Source organism: Procambarus clarkii, chromosome 72 (assembly GCF_040958095.1).
Source record: "Procambarus clarkii isolate CNS0578487 chromosome 72, FALCON_Pclarkii_2.0, whole genome shotgun sequence".
NCBI lineage: Eukaryota > Metazoa > Arthropoda > Malacostraca > Decapoda > Cambaridae > Procambarus > Procambarus clarkii.
The window spans coordinates 8,519,971-8,537,378 of NC_091221.1; the positions used below are offsets into that span (position 1 = coordinate 8,519,971).

Consider the following 17,408-nt stretch of genomic DNA (forward strand, 5'->3'; position numbering starts at 1 on the left):
GTTGGGGTAGAGTTTGAGGTAGAGTTTGGGTAGAGTTTGGGTAGAGTTTGGGTAGAGTTTGGGTAGAGTTTGGGGTAGAGTTTGGGTGGAGTTTGGGTGGAGTTTGGGTAGAGTTTGGGTAGAGTTTGGGATAGAGTTTGGGGTAGAGTTTGGGTGGAGTTTGGGTAGAGTTTGCGTAGAGTTTGGGTAGAGTTGGGGTAGAGTTTGGGTAGAGTTTGGGTAGAGTTTTCAGCTTGTACTGTATATTATATAATTTTAGTTTGCCTGAACTGTCTAGGCAGGCAACTGTGGCATATATGATCCAGCTTGTTCTAACAATCTCGTCAAATTCTAAGTGGTTCTGCCTAACTAAAAAGCTAAATCACTTTGGAATTTTGACGTTGTGATCAATACCCCCCAAACTAAAGTTCAAGTGTATATGGCACTTAAGTGATTAAGTTGACTGTTTCTGCTGGCATTTCGTATATGTTTCCTAATTGCTTGTAGGCACTCGAGTTTACGACTAATCAATGTTAAATTATGAACAAGTTGAAATGTTCGAATATTTTCACAGTCGTTCTTGGATTCGAGTCGTTTCACTGTCATAATTTTTTGGGGAAACGTATATTTTTTTGGATTTATATCTGTGTGAATGAGGGGAAAAAGGCAAAGGAGGGAAATGGGGAAAGAGGCAAGAGGGGAATGGAGTGCAATCCCCCATTAGTGACTATAGGCAAAGTGGGATCTACCACTTTATTCCCCTTGGCTATACCAGCCTTCGTATACATGTCGTGTGTATGTATGTATAAGCGTGTGTTAGGGGAGTGTTTTCCTGGTTACCAGAGTTTACCTGGAGCGAGCCCTGGGCTTTAGAGTCTTCCTCCTCCCTCCCCAAACCCTTGGGACTCTTAAATCTCCAAACATAATCCTGCATATTTGCCCAAGAGACTCCCTGAAGCATCTAATCTAAGCTCTCTATGCAATTGGGTGCAGAGGAAAATAGATCTTTTCCTCTATTTCACTAGAGATTATATTCGCCATCTATATCTATAGGAATTAAAGTATGTTCGAAATTGGAGGTCATATGCTTAGGGGTTAACCTCCACCAGCTTGTGGGGTTTTGGAGTGTCGTGAAGCCAGTTAGAGTCGGCCCCAGTGCCACACTTTAAGAAATATCGGCATGTGAATTACCCCCCCTCCGTCCTGACCCCCCTTGCAATTTTCATGATGGCAAATCTGAAATGTTGGTTGCGTTGCCCGAAGAATTTTTCGCTAGTATGTTCTTCGTTATAAGTTTTTCTGAAGGAGAGAGGGTGATGTTTGAAGTGTGGGAGAGAGAAGAGGGGAAGATAGGAGGAGAAGGGATAGGAAGAGAAGGAAGAGAATAGGAAGATAACAGAGAAGGAGAAGGGGGGGATAGATGTTAGGGGGAGAGGTATGAGAGGGGAATGCTGGAAGAGACTGCTGGAGAGGGGGGACGAAAGAGGGAGATGGGAAAGAGGGGAAAGAGAGGAATGAGACATAGATACAACCAAGTACCTTCCCTTCCCATATTTTACATTTTAAACACTTAACTCATCTCTACAACAAATGTTTGATAAATCACACTATATAACGAATTATACATTTTTCCCTGTCAATTTCAATCCCCAACTCAATTGTTTTTCAATCCCCAACCGTCCATTAAGTGGTTGGGCAACCATTCCTTTCCCCCGTCCCATCCCAAATCCTTATCCTGACCCCTTCCAAGTGCTATATAGTCGTAATGGCTTGGCGCTTTCAACTAATAATTAAAATCCCTGTATTGTGTTTACAAATAATTTTATACCTCCAAAGTATAAAAAAATTACTATTATTTCCCCCCTCAAACTTTTTCTTTGTGAGCAGAACAATATATTATAATTTACCTATTTTCCAATACAATTTCCAATGTTGATTAAGATTCGCTACTTGGAACAAAAAGTTCTAAGTAGCACGGGCTATGGTGAGCCCGTAGACTGGTGTTATGAAGCCCAAGAGGGACACCTTGAAGTACGAAGAACAAGCTAAGGATATCATGTAAGGCTTCTAAACAGTCGCATACCTGAGGAGTCTCCTAGGCAGTTTTTCCAAGGGAGAGGAGAAATGATAGCGACATACAAGATTCTATGAGGAACTAACTAAGTAGACACAGCAGGAACAAGGAAAATAAAACGAGAAGCTGCATATTTCCCTGTTCTCCCTCATTTGAAATAGATGTTTCAAAATATGTCTCAAAATATAATTTTTTTCAGACATATTAACACTAACTAAACGGGGAGCCGGTCGGCCGAGCGGACAGCACACTGGACTTGTGATCCTGTGGTCCCGGGTTCCATCCCAGGCGCCGGCGAGAAACAATGGGCAGAGTTTCTTTCACCCTATGCCCCTGTTACCTAGCAGTAAAATACGTACCTGGGTGTTAGTCAGCTGTTACGGAGCTGCTTCCTGGGGGGTGGAGGCCTGGTCGAGGACCGGGCCGCGGGGACACTAAAGCCCCGAAATCATCTCAAGATAACCTCAAGATAACCTCCCTAAATTTTCAAATATGTCTGTCAGGTCTGTAATTTTCAACCTTGTTATTGTGACTTACTGTTTCTGTCTATTTGTGTTCTGTTTATCTCTGTTTTTTTCTGCTGTTCCTCCTTCCCCCCCTTCCACTACTATCCATTTCCTACTATCACGTAATCTAAATGATCACTATCCACCTCGTTACCTCGAGACATTAAAGTGTTTCTTATGTTAGTGGCAAGATGACATGGAAGCTCTAATTACCAGTTGGGTCTAACTGTCTGTCTTAATTCCTTTTGTTCCATTTGCTGAACGACAGCTAATTCCTTCCTCTTGTCTTAACTACTAGTAGACGCAGCTAAACTAGCGCTGCTGCTATTGCTTCTGCTGTTGCTGATTCTGTTGGTGCTTTTGTAATTGTGGATAGAAAGAAATGGGGGATATGTTAACGACATACAAGATTCTATGAGGAATTGGCTAAGTAGATAAAGCTAGGAACATCAGGACGGTGGAGGGGAGGGGGGATGTTGTTATTGTTGTTAAAGATTCGCTACTTGGAACAAACAGTTCCAAGTAGCACGGGCTATGGTGAGCCCGTAGGTACTTTTTGGAGGTGGGAGGAGGGGAGGGAATTATCAAGGGAAAGCACCAAGCCATTACGACTATATAACACTTGGAAGGATTCAGGATAAGGATTTGGGATGGGATGGAGGGATAGGAATGGTGTCCAATCACTTAATAAACGGTCGGGAATTGAACGCCGACCTGCATGAAGCGTGTCTACCATAAGCGACCTCTCATTCTGCTGTTGCATCTTCTAAATATTTCGTCTTCATCTACTTTTCCCCGTAGAATCTTATCTACTCTTCGTCAAAAGGTATAAGTTCCATTTAATTAAGATGGAATGTGCAAAATACGGATTATTATTCCTCACTCAATAATGTTGACCAGACCACACACTAGAAGGTGAAGGGACGACGACGTTTCGGTCCGTCCTGGACCATTCTCAAGTCGATTCTCAAGTCTCTCAATCGACTTGAGAATGGTCCAAGACGGATCGAAACGTCGTCGTCCCTTCACCTTCTAGTCTGGTCATCAATGTTTACTAATTATTGCTTCGGAACAGAGATATCAAACTTGCAAAACGAGTTGCAAACAGTATGGAAGACGGCGCTTGCAAATTTGCAATTAAAAGCGTACAGTGATACAAAAGACTTGCCGTCATTGAAGACTCGTTAACTACCTGTAATCAAACAACTGGGAGCTTTTATGTCAGTTAATGACGTGTCGAACTCTACGGAGTCTAGATATCACATTTCGTTTACTCTTTCAACATTTTGGGATTTATAAGCAATGATATATCATGGATTTTTAAGTGGTTTCGTAATCGTCAATTGTGTAACTATAATATATATATTCCGTTGGTGCCGGATCAATATCATGCGTCCAATCGTTCGATTAAAACCTTGTTTCTAAAAACAAATCCACAAGGGCCGTGACGAGGATTCGAACCTACGTCTGAGAGTATCGCAGACGCTGCCTTAATCGACTGAGCTACGACATGGTAAAAAGAGTTGCTTCTAAGTTTGTTTATAAGTAAGTAAAAAGTAAGTCTATGGACAGGATTAAAGAAAATGAGTTTTATCCACTTTATATAAATGATAAATTAATATAGTTCCCAACTTCAGCATAACTAACCTTCCCCCATCCACCAAGTCCCAACTTCAGCATAACTAACCTTCCCCCATCCACCAAGTCCCAACTTCAGCATAACTAACCTTCCCCCATCCACCAAGTCCCAACTTCAGCATAACTAACCTTCCCTCTATCCACCAAGTAACAACTTCAGCATAACTAAGCTTCCCCCATCCACCAAGTCCCAGCTTCAACATATCTAAGCTTACAACACCTATCCAAGCCCCAACATTACCAACTTTACTTCACCTGACCCAATTCAAGCGTCGCCCCCAGCTTTTCCACTTGAACCAGCTTGTCAGCCGCTACATGACAGCTTAATTCACCCCCCTCTGGCAGCTTCACCCTGCCTCTACCAACCTTGGGAATATCACCTCATCAGTGATCATCCATTCCTCGATCTACTCGCGTTTAAAACCGGTTTCTAAACCAAACAGATGTTCGAGAATTATTGAGGGATAGTGACGATACCTCACGAAATCTCGTCTACCATATGGGACCGAACCGAATGGAGAAAACCTTTTTGGCTTGTATAACCCATGAAGGAAGAGAGTGAGTAAGAGAAAGAGAGAGAGAAAGGTTGCTACTGGAGCCTGGTGCAGTAGCCTGGTGTAGTGGTGTGGTGTAGTGGCGTGGTGTAGTGGTGTGGTGTAGTGGCATAGAGAGAGAGAGAGAGAGAGAGAGAGAGAGAGAGAGAGAGAGAGAGAGAGAGAGAGAGAGAGAGAGAGAGAGAGAGAGAGAGAGAGAGAGAGAGAGAGCAAGAGCAAGAGAGACTAATGAACAAGAAATGATGATAAGAGTCAACCTCAATTCTTTATAACACCAAACAACCCCCCCCACACCCCTTTCACCCCCCCCCCTAGATAGAGTTCACCAATCCATCAATAACACTGCAAAAATAATACATCTTAGCACTCTCTTACCACCGGAGGCGATCCTAATGCAAGAACCCGGTCGGGATGGTCGATAATCCCGCCTGCTGAACCTTTTAAGATCGTCCTACCTGTGGGAGAGGAGAAAAACGAGTCATTACCACAGGGAAGAAATCCGAGCGTAGCCAAATAAGTGCTAAAGAACATAATTATATTTTCCCCAGGACGAAGCCGAAGGTAAATTGATCATCTGCGGCTTTATAAAGTTTTCCGGAAGAGAGGAGGGGAAAATATTGAAGGGAAAGATGGGAGGGAGGAGGGGAAAAAGGGGATGGAGAACTGCGATGAATAGGGAATTGGAGGAGAAAATAGGGTTTTGTGTTATATATCATTTTAGGGGAAAATGGAAGAGGAGGGGGAAGTTAAGATGGAAGGAAAGGGAGGGGTAGAGGGAGGGTGAAAGGAGGGCTTAGGGAAGGGGGAAAAGGGAGCTGAAGGAAGGGAGAGGGAAGGGAAAGGAAGGGTATCAAGAGATCTAAAGAATGGATACATGTGAAAGTTGTAGAAATATGATATGAAGTACAAGTTATAACCAGGTGGAGATAGAGAGTAGGGGAGAGAGGGAGAGAAGGAACAGAGGGTCAGGAGGGGATGGGAGCATGGCTCTAGGAGGGGTGAGGGAGAGAGGAAGGGGGAAGGGGAGGAATGAGTAATGGATAAAAGTAGAAGTGATGATACGTGAGGGAAATGGTGAGAAAGGAGTGAGAGAATGAAGATGCTGTGGACATTATGGGGTGATGGGGGAGGGGTTTTAGGTGATGGGGGAGGGTGTGATGTGTTGGGGGAGGGGTATTAGGTGATGGAAAGGGGGTGTGAAGAGAGAGAGGGGAAGACGGGGGCTACAGATGGGAGGATTTTTGCATATATTGTACTTAAGAGTCTTCGTAAGTTAGCACCTTCCCTTCTCCTATTCCTCACCTCTCTCTCTCTCTCTCTCTCTCTCTCTCTCTCTCTCTCTCTCTCTCTCTCTCTCTCTCTCTCTCTCTCTCTCTCTCTCTCTCTCTCTCGCTCTGGAGGACAGTTTCCTCAGGTTCCACAATTTTACTTGCAACATTTTCTTGAGGTTAATTATCTCAACAGATGGTTAAAGTTCCATTATGCATTCTCCTCTCCTTTCCCTCTCTCTCTCTCTTTTACCCTATTTCTTACCCCTCCCTTCTTCTTTTCCATACATTCTCCCTCTTCCACTTTACATTGTCTCCCCCATTACGTTACCCCTCATCCCTCCCTCTCTCTCCTGCCTATTCTTTCCTTCTTGTATCCACTCTACCCCTCACCCTCCTCTCTATCCACTTTCCACTAGAGGGAGAAAGGAATAGGGGAAAAGGGTTATTGGAGATATGGTAGGGGGGGGGTACAAGGGAGAGAATAATGGGATGGGAATGGAAGGGGGGATAGGGAGAAAAGGGGGTGAAAGGGGGGGAGAGATTTCATACTGAGTGGGAAAGAGGAGTAATTTAAGGAAATTAAACTGGGTGATTTTTTCCCAATGGGAAAAAAATCCCAAGCAAATGTATTTCCACAGGTTATGTATGCAAGACATATTCATAATACATAAAAATAGGTATAAAGTACCTTTGATAGTATACATACCACTTACAAGGAGTATTTACGAAAATATATTACATTAATATGTTCAGGGTAGGCCTATGTATCAATCAAGTATACAAAAAAGTATATACTAGTTTACAGTTGAAATATTCATTTTGCCCAATAAATTTTCTCATATTAGGCCTCCCAGTGTATTCATTTGCCGTTCTTGATAATAAGAATTTATATATACATAGGCGTTTAATTATATTAGATTCCGTTCCGGCGGTGCCCGGGTCGCCTTGGCATTATTCAACCGGAAATAAATTAAAGATAAATGAAATAACGGAAGAAATGGGAACATATTCCTCATACCAACGTCTGTTTGTCTCTGTCTCTCTCTCTCTCTCTCTGTCTCTCTCTCTCTCTCTCTCTCTCTGTCTCTGTCTCTCTCTCTCTCTCTCTCTCTCTCTCTCTCTCTCTCTCTCTCTCTCTCTCTCTCTCTCTCTCTCTCTCTCTCAATATTTTACAATAAATAAGGGGCAATATACTTGCCAGAATGTGAATAATAAGATTCGGCGAAAGGGGGTAGCTTTGGCATAGTGTCAAGTGATAGTCTTTTCAATTATGTCAACCACAACCCACCCATGCTGTGCACGTACCCGAGAGGAATTAACATACAAAATTGAGTGAGGCTAGCCCTAAGGGTCTGTTCTCATACCTCAAGAAGTTAGAGAGAGAGAGAGAGAGAGAGAGAGAGAGAGAGAGAGAGAGAGAGAGAGAGAGAGAGAGAGAGAGAGAGAGAGAGAGAGAGAGAGAGAGAGAGAGAGAGAGAAGGAGAGGCTGGCAAACAAACATTGTTTAATATATATATATATATATATATATATATATATATATATATATATATATATATATATATATATATATATATATATATATATATATATATATATATATATATATATATATTCAAGATACTTCATGAAGTTGTGTTATGGACATTTAAATTAAATATATTACAGCACAATACAGGCGAATAATTAATGACAGTATTACTAATGAGGTGCTTTAACGGACCTGCGTTCGAGCCGCTTCTAGCTTCAGCTACACTCCTACGCATCAACACCCCACACCCCCCCCTACCCCCCCCACATCCACACATCCACCCTACACCCCCAATAAATAGAATTCCCGCCTCCCCACATCCACCACCCACGCTACATACATCAGCAACCCATCCTCACCACACACCTACACCACACACCTGCACCACACACCTGCACCACACACCTACACCACACACCTTCACCACACACCTACACCACACACCTTCACCACACACCCGCCACTCTTCCTACAGAGCGTGAGAGGATATGCAAATCGGCTCGTGAGAGGAAACAAATAATAAGATTCAATTCCTCGATTTTCAGAGACCAGAAACTTGAGAAAATCAGCATAAGTCAGTTTTTGTGTGAAGGACAGAGAGAGAGAGAGAGAGAGAGAGAGAGAGAGAGAGAGAGAGAGAGAGAGAGAGAGAGAGAGAGAGAGAGAGAGAGAGAGAGAGAGAGAGAGAGAGAGAGAGACAGACAGACAGAGAGAGCGAAAAAGCAAAGATCGTACATACGACACACACACAACATTCTCAAGTCTCCCCTTATTCTAATTGTTTACATACATTCTCTCTTTCTCTTCTCTTCAGCTGTTTATTGGAGTTTGTGGCCGTTCCCTATGGCTCTACCAAACTGCCTGTCACGTCTTACGTCTGTCAAATCTTGTCACCCCGTCGGCCTGTCACCCTATTAGCCTTTATCAATTGGAAGTATATGTGGCTTAGCAATAGATATATTAGAAGGCTTGGATAAAAAAAAGGTGAAAATAAGTGCAAAAAGTGATGCATTTTGGTGATATTCGAAATGTTATTTATGGACTCAGAGTATTGTGTGAGTGTGTACCTACCTTGTCATGCTGGCAGGGGTTGAGCTTCGGCTCTTTGGTTCCGCCTCTCAAATGTCAATTGGTGTACAGATTCCTGAGCCTATTGGGCTCTATCATATCTACATTTGAAACTGTGTATGGAGTCAGCCTCCACCACATCACTGCCTAATGTATTCCATCTGTTAACTACTCTGACACTGAAAAAGTTCCTTCTAACGTCCCTGTGGCTCATGTGGGTACTCAGTTTCCACCTGTGTCCCCTTGTTCGCGTCCCACCAGTGTTGAATAGTTTATCCTTGTTTACCCGGTCGATTCCCCTAAGGATTTTGTAGGTTGTGATCATATCTCCCTTTACTCTTCTGTCTTCCAGTGTCGTAAGGTGCATTTCCCGCAGCCTTTCCTCGTAACTCATGCCTCTTAGTTCAGAGGGTTTTGTGTGTGTGTGTGTGTGTGTGTACTCACCTAATTGTGCTTGCGGGGGTTGAGCTCTGGCTCTTTGGTCCCGCCTCTCAACCGTCAATCAACTGGTGTACAGATTCCTGAGCCTATTGGGCTCTATCATATCTACATTTGAAACTGTGAATGGAGTCAGCCTCCACCACATCACTTCCTAATGCATTCCATTTGCTAACTACTCTGACACTGAAAAAGTTCTTTCTAACGTCTCTGTGGCTCATTTGGGTACTCAGCTTCCACCTGTGTCCCCTTGTTCGCGTCCCACCAGTGTTGAAAAGTTCATCCTTGTTTACCCGGTCGATATGTGTGTGTGTGTGTGTGTGTGTGTGTGTGTGTGTGTGTGTGTGTGTGTGTGTATGTGTGTGTGTGTGTGTGTGTGTGTGTGTGTGTGTTAGTAACTTGCAAAGAGAAAGAAAATGAGGACACACACACACACACACACACACACACCCGGCCGGTGTGTGTGTGTGTGTGTGTGTGTGTGTGTGTGTGTGTGTGTGTGTGTGTGTGTGTGTGTGTGTGTGTGTGTGTGTGTGTGTGTGTGTGTGTGTGTGTGTGTGTGTGTGTGTGTGTGTGTGTGTGTGTTAGTAACTTGCAAAGAGAAAGAAAATGAGGAAAAATAACTTGGAGAAAACCCTGACCCGAGACACTGTAGCAGTTTTAATCAGCGTCCGTATTATTTGCTGAATACAGAGAAGAGTCGCCTCGCAGGTAATGTAGGTGCCCTCACGCTTCTCCTTTGTGTGTGTGTGTGTGTGTGTGTGTGTGTGTGTGTGTGTGTGTGTGTGTGTGTGTGTGTGTGTGTGTGTGTGTGTGTGTGTGTGTGTGTGTGTGTGTGTGTGTATTCACCTAGTTGTGTTTGCAGGGGTTGAACTTTGCTCTTTCGGCCCGCCTCTCAACTGTCAATCAAGTGTTTACTAACTACTTTTTTTTTCACACACACACCCCAGGAAGCAGCCCGTGACAGCTGACTAACTCCCAGGTACCTATTTACTGCTAGGTAACAGGGGGCATTCAGGGTGAAAGAAACTTTGCCCATTTGTTTCTGCCTCGTGCGGGAATCGAACCCGCGCCAGAGAATTACGAGTCCTGCCCCCTATCCACCAGGCTACTAGGCCCCTGGTGGATAGGGTGTGTGTGTGTGTGTGTCTCTGTGTTTGTGCTTGCAAGATCAAGCTATTAGCTCTTGGGCTCCGCCTTTCTGACCATCGTTTGTCTAATGCACTAACTACCGACCTATTTGACCATATCTATTACATATATTTCTGTCTCTCTCACACACACATACATCCACAGGAAGCAGCCAGTAGCAGCACTCTAACACCCAGGTACCTAATTTTACCACTAGGTGAACAGAAGCTTCAGATGAAAGAAACTCTGTTCCATCTGTCTCTGCTTCGATCGGCAATCCAACCCAGGACCTTAGGATGACGACCCCAGAGCGCTGTCCACTCGGCTGTGTGTTAAGGAAGAATGACTGCATATTTTATGCCCCCCTATCCTCACCTACCCACCTACCCATCTCCCCTACCTACCCACCTCCCCCACCTCCCCCACTGCCCACCTGAGAGCGAAAGCGGTCCTTGGAGGAGCAATATCTCCGGGTTTACTGCTCTGCTCTCGACTTATATGTGCTGTCTACCCACTTAAACTTCTTTTAAGTGGCGAGAACCAGGCTGAGGGACCACTAGCCTGCCAGTTAAGCATAAGGGATGAGGGACAGGAAGTGGGAGAGGACTATCCCACATAGCCTCAACATACGCTGATTCCCTGTCCCTTTCTCTCTCATTCCCTCCCTTCTACTCCCTCTATACACACACACACATATGAACAACATATGAACCCGTATGTTGTGTGTGAACAACATATGAACACGTATGTTGTATGTGAACAACATATGAACACGTATGTTGTGTGTGAACAACATATGAACACGTATGTTGTGTGTGAACAACATATGAACACGTATGTTGTATGTGAACAACACATGAACACTTAGTCAAGTCATTCTGGAACGGATAGGGTTGGTCGCGTTTCCTTTCACCTAATACACCTAGCAGTGAATAGGTACATAGGGGCTAGGCAATTATTGTGGGATTGTATCGTGGCGAATCCTTTTTATAGGACATTTTTTTTAATACACATACCATTTACCCCCCTATCCCCCTTCTACAGGTCACCCCTTTCTCTTTAAAACATCCCTTTCTCCCCTTTCTCTCACATCACATAGCATTAACCCCTTCCCCTAACTCCCTTTCCCTTATTTCTTGCCTTCCCTACTTTCCCATTGATCCTTAACTCTCCTTTATCTATCCCCATCCCTTCCTTCTCTCATACCTCCCTCTCTTCCAATTCGTAATCTGCATTTATCACAATTAATCACATGTTTTCCCCCACACTTGCGGTCTGGCGGGGGAGAAATACCGAGAAACTATAAAACTTTCCTAGTAAGAACTTAAATGTCCCACCCCAATGAGGGGGGGGGGGGGGTTGTAGGGGGGGTTGTGGGGTTGTAAACAGGTTGTGGGAGTGTATATTGTGGGAGTCTAGACTGATTGTGGATGTATGGAGAGGTTGTGATGGGTGAGGGAAGTTGTGATGAGGAAGATTGTTGTGAGTTTGTTGGAGATTAGTTGTGAGGCAAAGGGGGGGGGGGGGGAGTGGGTTAATTGTGAGGAGGGTAATTAGGGCTGTCAGCATCGTTTAACTTACATCTGTACTGTCTATACACACTAGGAGATCCACAGGGAAAAACCTTGAATTATAAGGTCATATCAAATAGATTTATAATGTGCACAGAATTGTCAATAGACCACATTTTTCTCCGTGTATCTATCGAACATGATACCTCAAGTTACACACACACACACACACACACACACACACACACACACACACACACACACACACACACACACACACACACACACACACACACACACACACATGCATTAGGGGGTGATGTGGTGGAGGCTGACTCCATACACAGTTTCAAGTGTAGATATGACAGAGCCCGATAGGCTCAGGAATCTGTACACCTGTTGATTGACGGTTGAGAGGCGGGACCAAAGAGCCAGAGCTCAACCCCCGCAAACACAACTAGGTGAGTACACACACACACACACTCACACACTCACACATACACACAAACACACACACACTTATTAATGAGTTTGTTCTGATACAGTGAAAACCTGGATCACAGGGGGGCCAGTAAGCCTTCAGCAGTTTCCGTTCTACTCCTGTTTGTTGCGTTTCTCAACAGCAAAGCTGTTGACATCTCCATCTTAACCCAGTTAAGATGGAGATGAACATTTCTCCAACTACTATCCAGCACTTTTTCAAAATAATTTTTTTTATCAGCATAAAATCCATTTGCCCTCGGCCCATCAAGGGCTGAATCACAAACGCTCGTCAATGCTGTTTATGCATTGCTGAAGCGGAATGCAATGGATGCTGCAATGCTCCCTAAAGTTAGGGAGCCGGTCGGCCGAGCGGACAGCACGCGGGACTTGTGATCCTGTGGTCCTGGGTTCGATCCCAGGCGCCGGCGAGAATCAATGGGCAGAGTTTCTTTCACCCTATGCCCCTGTTACCTAGCAGTAAAATAGGCACCTGGGTGTTAGTCAGCTGTCACGGGCTGCTTCCTGGGGGTGGAGGCCTGGTCGAGGACCGGGCCGCGGGGACACTAAAAAGTCCCGAAATCATCTCAAGATAACCTCAAGATAAGATGCTGACTCACAGGAAGATGCTGTCCACAAGAGCAGAGTGTCTTTGTTGTACACGTTAAAGAACTCGTTAACTATGCAAGGTTTTAAGCCTCGGTTGCACACGTCAAACAGCCAATTACGTATTTAATAACTATTCCATTAATGTCTCTGACCATCGCTACCCATTATCCCAAAGACTGTTACTAAGTACTGAAAATCATAAGAAAATTCTCCCGCTTCCTGTTCAGGAACTAAAGTTTCTTGCAATCTAATAAAGAAATTAAATAGCGAACGATCCATTTCAGCGAATGAATGCTAGCAACTGAGTCGACAATCGACTTGAGAATGGTCCAGGACGGACCGAAACGTCGTCGTCGTCCCTTCACCTTCTAGTGTGTGGTCTGGTCAACATATTTCAGCCACGTTATTGTGACTCATCTACCTGCCTTGCAACTGAACATCAGAATCAACGTTTCTTTACAAGAACTGAGCTCCTGAACTACCAAAAACGTTCTCAACTGCTACTGAGCATCTGAAATTACTACAAACGTTCCCAGAGAGCAACTGTAAAACCTTGAAACATCAAAACGTTACCAGACAACAACTGAGGACCTGAAATATCAAACGTTTACTCCCCCAATTATAAACCCCAAAATTCCCTAACCTCATATAACTCGAGACAAAAAAACTAGAAAGTTGTTATTAAAAAAAATAAGTTTTTTTCCAAGCAGGATAATTCACCGGCGTATATGATGAGTAATCCCCTAGCGTATATGATGATTATTCCCCTAGCATATATGATGATTATTTCCCTAGCGTATATGATTATTCCCCTAGCATATATGATGATTATTCCCCTATCATATATGATGATTATTCCCCTAGCGTATATGATGATTATTCCCCTAGCGTATATGATGATTATTCCCCTAGCATATATGATGATTATTCCCCTAGCATATATGATGATTATTCCCCTAGCGTATATGATGATTATTCCCCTAGCGTATATGATTATTCCCCTAGCATATATGATGATTATTCCCCTAGCGTATATGATGATTATTCCCCTAGCGTATATGATTCAACATGTGAGCATTACTCATCAGTGTGTGTGTGATTCATAGTGCGTAAATGCGTAATTATGGAACACTGGGAACATTTGAGTGATGTTACTTAGCAGTAAAATAGGTACCTGGGTGTTAGTCAGCTGTCACGGGGTGCTTCTTGGGGGTGGAGGCCTGGTCGAGGACCAGGCCGCGAGGACACTAAAAAGCCCCGATATCATCTCAAGATAACCTCAAGATAAGATGTTGCAAGGGCCAACCGGAAGTTGAACATTTTGTTGAACTGGCGAGGGGAGACGAGCTGCAAGGTGCCTCTTTCTTTGATGTTGACCAGACCACACACTAGAAATTGAAGGGACGACGACGTTTCGGTCCGTCCTGGACCATTCTCAAGTCGATTGTGACTTGAAACGTCGTCGTCCCTTCAATTTCTAGTGTGTGGTCTGGTCAACATACTTCAGCCACGTTATTGTGACTCATCGCCTGCTTCTTTCTTTGTTTTGTTTATATATTGTTGACTTTGAATGGGTTCTATGGTGCACCTAGTTGTGCTTGCGGGGGTTGAGCTTTGGCTCTTTGGTCCCGCCTCTCAACTGTCAATCAACTGGTGTACAGATTCCTGAGACTACTGGGCTCTATCATATCTACATTTGAAACTGTGTATGGAGTCAGCCTCCACCACATCACTGCCTAATGTACTCCATTTGTTAACTACTCTGACACTGAAAAAAATTCTTTTTAATGTGTCTGTGGCTCATTTGGGTATTATGTTTTCACCTCTGTTCCCTTGTTCGTGTTCCACCCGTGCTAAAGGTTTTTGTCTATCCTGTAAATTCCCCCCCTGAGAATTTTGTAGGTGGTTATCATGTCTCCCCTTACTCTTCTGTCTTCCAGGGACGTGAAGTTTAGCTCCCGTAGCCTTTCCTCGTAGTTCATACCTCTCAGTTCTGGGACAAGTCTGGTGGCATACCTCTGAATCTTATCTAAGATTATCTAAGATTTTAAGAGAGAGAGAGAGAGAGAGAGAGAGAGAGAGAGAGAGAGAGAGAGAGAGAGAGAGAGAGAGAGAGAGAGAGAGAGAGAGAGAGAGAAAGAGAGAGAGAAAGAATCAACCCTCCAGTATGGTTGAATGAAACACCCACTTGAAGAAAACCCAAGGGTGCCCAGAAATTCAGAAAAAATACTCGAATGAATACAAATAAACTAACCAAAAAAAAAAAAGATTCAAAATGGATCGCAGAGACAATCAAGAACTTCCCTTATAACATAACAGTTATCAATAAAAAAAGGTCCAAGGAACTTTTTTTTTAAACTGAAACAACATCTATACACAACTTCAAAAACAAAAAAGTTCTATGAATGCTGAGAGTTACAGAACTTAAAATAAAAACCATGAATACCATCTCCCTTCTATAGGGGGAAGCTATAGGAGGAGGAAGCTATCTCTCTCTCTCTTCCTTCCATAAAAAACAAAGCCTCGATCCCACCCCACAAACCCCTTATAAAAGGGGTACCCAAAACCCCTCTTAAAACCCCAGCCCCAAGCCCAAATCAACACACAGTGAGCCGGTGGCCGAGCGGACAGCACACTGGACTTGTCATCCTGTGGTCCCGGGTTCGATCCCGGGCGCCGGCGAAAAACGATGGGAAGAGTTTCTTTCACCCAATGCCCCTGTTACCTAGCAGTAAAATAGGTACCTGGGTGTTAGTCAGCTGTCACGGGCTGCTTCCTGGGGGTGGAGGCTTGGTCGAGAACCAGGCCGCGGGGACACTAAAGCCCCGAAATCATCTCAAGATAACCTCAAGATAACACATACACACACATATAAACCTGTGAAAGAACAAGCCATCATCGCCATTTCAATAACCCAGAGAGACACGACATAATCCTGAAATAACGCTTATGTTATTAGTATCCCTCTAGACGGGCCAGCCTCTTTAAATCAGGGTTATAGGGCGACTGCACAGCTATACGACATTATTAAAGGTTCCCTGGGGCGTGAGGGGAGATGGGGGAGAGAGAGAGAGAGAGAGAGAGAGAGAGAGAGAGAGAGAGAGAGAGAGAGAGAGAGAGAGAGAGAGAGAGAGAGAGAGAGAGAGAGAGAGAGAGAGAGAGAGAGAGAGAGAGAGAGAGACAGAGAAAATAGAGAGCAGGTTGAAGAGACTGAACGTAAAAGTTCACTACTGGTTAGGGATATGAAAAAATCACTATACGATTAGGAAAAACATCTGTCCCCTAGAATTATATAGAGCTATGATTATACAGCTGGGAGCTAAAATTATACACCTAGGAGCTACGATTATACAGCTGGGAACTAAGATTATACACATAGGCCCTAAGATTATACACCTAAGAGCTATGATTATACACCTAGGAGCTACGATTATACACCTAGGCTCTAAGATTATACATCTGCTCCCACACTACATTTACTCAGTACTCTGCGAACCCAACCATTCTCCAATCATCCTTTCTCTCCATCCTATCTCCCTCTCCCTTTTTCCCTCCCTCTTCCCTCCCTCCCTCTCTCCATCTTTCAACAAATCAGGCTTCGCGTGAGCTTTATCAGCCTTAATTAGCCACATCAGCCGCCACCACATATCTCTCACCCCAGCACAGCCAGTGAGAGTGAAAGAGTGAGAGTGAAAGAGTGAGAGCGAATGGGATAACAAGAGCATGCGATAAGAGAGAGAGCCACAGACTGCAAGAACACACATCCACACACACACACACACACACACACACACACACACACACACACACACACACACACACACACACACACACACACACACACACAAAATAAGCAACCAAGAAAGGTGTGTGTGTGTGTGTAATTACCTAAATGTAATTACCTAACTGTTGTTACAGGATGAGAGTTACGTTCGTGGTGTTCCATGGTGCAAGATTCACGAAACAGTTACGCCTGCACTTACGAACCTGTACACCTTTCTCAATCTTTGGCGGCTTTCTTTCCAATTATTAAACAGTTAATGAGCTCCGAAGCACCAGGAGGCTGTTTATAACAATAACAACAGTTGATTGGCAAGTTTTCACGCTTGTAAACTGTTTAATAAATGTAACCAAAGCCGTGAAAGATTGAGGAAAGATGTACATGTTCGTAAGTACTTGCGTAACTGCTTCGTGAATCTGGCCCCTTGTCTGGGAAGGGATAGTGTGTGTGTGTGTGTGTGTGTTTGTGTGTGTGTGTGTGTGTGTGTGTGTGTGTGTGTGTGTGTGTGTGTGTGTGTGTGTGTGTGTGAGTGTGTGTGTGTGTGTGTGTGTGTGTGTGTGTGTGTGTGTGTGTGAGTGTGTGTGTGTGTGAGTGTGTGTGTGTGTGTGTGTGTGTGTGTGTGTGTGTGTGTCTGTGTGTGTTACAGAGTTCATACTGATCATGAGAACTATTGTGGCCAGCACAAAATACATAAAAATGTGTTTTTGTTGTTAAAAAAGGTTAAAAACTGCGAACAAATCACAGTGCTAAATGAACAATGTGTCTTAAATCTATAGCAACTTGAAGATGTTTAAAGTTTGAAGTCCGAACTTGGCAACTCATCAAGTTTTCAGGAAA

At 43.9% G+C, this 17,408-nt stretch overlaps 1 protein-coding gene across 11 annotated transcripts in view; it reads right to left on the reverse strand.

Annotated features, from left to right (window-relative positions):
* Positions 1-17,408, reverse strand: part of LOC123773583 (RNA-binding protein Raly) — a 713,369-nt gene that overhangs the window by 300,107 nt on the left and 395,854 nt on the right. For 2 of the 11 annotated variants that reach the window (XM_069312456.1, XM_069312454.1), the window contains exon 2: positions 5,127-5,206. The exons of the other annotated variants lie outside the window; for them this stretch is intronic. The gene's annotated coding sequence lies outside the window, so the exon portion shown is untranslated. The remainder of the gene's footprint in view (positions 1-5,126; positions 5,207-17,408) is intronic. 11 annotated transcript variants of the gene reach the window in all.